The sequence below is a fragment of the Papaver somniferum genome, unplaced genomic scaffold (genome assembly GCF_003573695.1).
Source record: "Papaver somniferum cultivar HN1 unplaced genomic scaffold, ASM357369v1 unplaced-scaffold_119, whole genome shotgun sequence".
Classification (NCBI taxonomy): domain Eukaryota; kingdom Viridiplantae; phylum Streptophyta; class Magnoliopsida; order Ranunculales; family Papaveraceae; genus Papaver; species Papaver somniferum.
The window spans coordinates 1,303,019-1,307,638 of record NW_020620936.1 but is presented as its reverse complement, the minus strand read 5'-3'; positions in this window follow the sequence as shown (position 1 = coordinate 1,307,638).

Genomic DNA, 4,620 nt, shown 5'->3' with positions numbered 1-4,620 from the left:
TTCAGAATCACGAGGGTCGGCCGACCCCATTTGTCCCTATATCCCTCCGTCCTTGTGGTTGAGTCGACCAACTGAAAAAAATTCAAAAACATGGCCATTGGGTCCTTAATATCTATAAATAGAGATCCATATCTCATCTCTTCCTCACCCATACCATAATTTTCAACTATCTCATTCATTCTCATCAATTTATCATCCAAAAAGAGAAGAGAAGACACCATGGCTACTCTCTACACTTACGAAGAGAATTGCACCATTGTGAAAGCTTGGGTGGCACTCAAAGAACATTTCTAACATCTTGGAAGCCATATTGATCAAACATCTTGGTCGAACCGTGTATTCATCGTATTTGTGGATTTAGACAAAAATTGTAACTCAAGGACTTTGAAACTTGTCAAAGAACGGTTCGGGAGATATAGAAGAATGCAAAGCGTTCATAAAGGAATTGAAAGCCTTGAAGGAAGCCGAACCCGATATGTTGGGTACTACAAGAGTAAGTATTTAAACACATACACATTCGAAATCCCAAGTTTTAAATGATGCAAAATGACTAACTTATATTTGTTTTTTGTTTTCAGTGGCTAGAGTTTGTGCCCGATATGAGACTATTCATGGGAAATCGTTTAAGCTCGATGATTTCTACCGTATCTTGGTTACAACCTATATGACTAAGTGTTTAAGTACATTGTTATTATCTATTTTAGTTCATTTCCTTCGATGTAACCCTATGAAAAATGTATGCTTTTTACGATTCTATGAAATCAAAAATTATAAAAATCAAGAGATAGAATCGTTAATGTTTATAGATGTCGGGAATGACGACTCTCGTGTATCTATGAAATGATTGGTTAGGTTTGTTATTGTATATGAATACCCAAATGACGACCCTGAGAGTTATATTTACAGATAGTTTGTGCTTTGAGAGTCGTTTGGGTCTAAACAACATAAACTAACGACTCTAGCTGACCTAGATGGTTGGAGTCGTCAATTGTTACCACAGTAGGTTGACGATTTCTCATAATCTGGAAACGTTGCAAGTTTAAGTCGTCAACTATTGTGTCAAATTGTTGACGACTTTTTAGAGTCGTTTGGGTGTACATCCATCGACAACAACGACCCTTACACTGAGTTGTTCCATAGTGTCCATGATTCGACCACTTGGAGCAACAAACAGATAAGTCGAGGAGTATAAGATGTTTACCTGATTGTTTTGAATTTCGGGTTCTTCATTTTGAGTAATTGGATCTTCATTTGCACCATTATTCAAGGATTCCTATGTTAACATCTCTTCATCAAATATCCGTTCATTGGAGAATTTAAGATAATCTTACCATCAGCATAATCATGTTTGTTATTTGATCCTTCACCAACATCATTTCGTCCACTTGAATCACTCATTTCTAAAAATCCTAAGTTTTCCTCCAAAAACTCCATTTCTTTTTCACAACATACAAAAAACACAACTTTTTTTTCTTCCAAATTTTAATTCTTAAATCTGATTTTAACCTAACCGTACTAATTAACTTAACCTAACTAATTATTTACACTAATCTTTTATGGGTAGTTTAGCCATTAAAAAAATTGGATGAAGGATAACTAAAATTAGGTTTTGATGACCTTTTTTGTCCGGTAGTGTGAGGCCCTCAATTGTTTTTTGGGGCCCCCAATTTAACGGTGTTGTTGAAAGAGGAGGAAAAATTGCTAAGAGCATCTCCATCCGAAGGTGTAAAAAATCCTATGTGGATTTTTTATTTAGTCTTTTGATTTATGGGGTCTACACGTGGAATAAATATAGGATCTCATATCTAAAAAACCATCTCCAACAGTGAGAATTTTAAACCTTAGAATTAAAAGAAAATTAGTGAAAAACATGACGTAGAGGTGCAGTTGGAGTGCAAATAACACATTTTCTGAACACCTTCATATTTAGTAATTGGTCCCTCCTAACTTGTAGGACCCTACTATTGGAGATGGATTTATGTCAAATGAGAGTCTAAAATCCTATGTGTCACTACAAAAAACAACATCCACACTCTACTGGAGATGCTCTAAGGGCGATAACTAGGGCCGATCTCCCGTGAGTTATTCAAATGACAAAAATACTCATTATAACCACCGCAAGTGGCACACATGGTGCGGTTATTAGTTTTCTAAATTAGACGTCTTGGACTTCTCTTGGTTGATGCAGGCTAAATTAATTAGATAAATGGCTCACTTACTTCTTTCTTCTTTTTCATTAAACTGTCGTCTACATGTATCCTTCCCCTCATACGAAGTTTCGAGTTTTGTCATTGTCTAAGAACTTTAGCGAGTTCGTTTTGTCAGCCTCCCACTGCTTAGCAGTCATCTAGGTTTAAGAGTCAATTTGAGATTAAAATATTGCACATCTGTTTGAAGGAAACCGTTACTAAGCCATGTTTCATAATTCATAAAACTTCCAACCCACTTACAGAACTGTTAATTCTTGACTAATCTAAAGACTCAAAGGTCTAGATAAATAAAATTCTCACGTTGAACGGTGAGAAAATCCTCACTTTTTAGTGGTTGAAATAGGCCTTATTTAAGTTTTGTAAAACGAGCGTTTTGTTGAGGACATTTGACAACGTATGATTGGTTTAAATATTACAAACTTAAAAGGAAAACCTAACTTACCGTGTTATGGAAGTCCAAATTTAATTTGGAAATCGAGTAACTAAAATCTACATATTTTCTGCAAATAAAAGGAAAAAATAAATAAAATCACATTTCCTCCGCCTATTTAATGTACTGCGAGAATAAAAGAAAAAATAAATAAAATCTGCACATATTCTTCACTTATTTAATGTATTTGCCCCGCCACACCAAATTAAAAATACATCACCATGGGACGGGGGAAAGCCCCGCGTACACGAAATCAAAAATGCATCGCCACGGGGCGGGGTGAAGCCCCACGCACACCAAATCAAATATGAATTATCATTCGTCCCGCACACACCAAGTTAAAAGAATAAGATAAATAAAATCTCACGTATTCTCCACATACTTAATATCTCTGTCTCGCCACCCCAAATCAAAAATGCATCGTCACGGGACGAGTCGAAGGCCCGCGCACACTAAATCGAAAATGCGTTGCCACGAAGCGGGGCGAAGCCCCACGCACTTCGAATTAAAAGAAAACATATACCCGGTGCATAGCACGGGCACAAATCTAGTAATTTTAAAAAAAAAATTCTTGAAAAACCATATATTAATAAAGACCAACTATTCATATCATAAGTCTAGGCAGTAGTGTGGGCTTGTAGCATGTTACAATTAAGCGTGATAAAGTTGTTACCACCGTCTCCAGAGGATGGGGCGTAGGACTTAGCAAAAGAGATAAGTTTTGGCAGCCACACTTGTCTTAGGGGATTACATTTCAAAAGTCTAAAGTAAAAAATTAAATCAACATTATCATTGTTGTATTTGATGAACTTTGAGGTAACTTCCATTTTGTGATCAGCTTCTTCACTATCTTTTTGTCTTCTATCTTGATGTTGCAGGTTCGATATTTTTTTTGTTGGTGCCACTTTATTGCTTGTATCGCCACTATGGTGTCGCTTTCTTCAAGTGAGCTCACTTCGCACCGGAAGGCCCTTCTTCCTTTGCAGGTTTCTCCATCATCTGTTAAAACCAGCACCACGGTGCAATAGTTAACTCGACGTGCCAAGTGTTATAGCATAGCACAGAGAGCTTTGGTTTGGGAGTAATGTTTTGAAAATGGGACAGTTGGCTTGGGTTTGGGTTTCCGTTGGGAAGGAGGTCGGGTGGAGTGTTGTAGCATGACTTGAGGTGATTTCCGATGAGGGCTATGGTTCCTGTATGGGTTTGGTCAATTTTCTGGAAACATTTGAGATATCTAGCTTTCCATATATACCAAGTTGTAAGAGTGCAGAGTTGGTTCTTGCTACACCATCTATTAATTGATTATTGTAGATCCAGGTAGCTATCTAGTAACTTTAATAATCATGTATAAGATCCCGAGGAACACGAGAAATAAAATAAGAACTTAATTGTATTTACTTTTTAGTTTTTAATTTGAACATTGCTTGATTTTGATATTTGTTAAAGGAACTGGAACGGGGAGAAAGTAAGAACGGAATCTCATTCTAATATTTTATTTCTGCATTTAACTATAGTAAAATCAAGTTAGGTTAGTATTGTGCAAGACAAGAGTTAAAGTTAGGTAAAATAAAGTTAGGTTAGAACCAACTCTACGCTATTATATTTACGTGTAGAAAGGGTACAGGATTGTTTTGGCACAGGATCTAGACCGATTTCCTATACTTATTTATTTATTTTGATAAAGGGAAAATTTGTATAACACTAAGAAAAAGAAACGACAAAGTTTTGGTTACAAAGCTTATTTAGAGCATCTCCAATGCTAGGGGTGAAGGTAATCCTAGGTGGAGGTCCTATTAATACCTTTTTGTTGTGGTTCATTACTATGTGGCTAAAAAAATGAAAGTTATACTTTCTACCTCAAATTTCATCTCCAATGCCAAGATATTACTACCCTAAAACTTAGAGACAAATTAATTTTGGAATAAAGAATTGATTATGTGTCAAAAGACCTTGGGTCATGGAGAAGGTAAAGATATGACT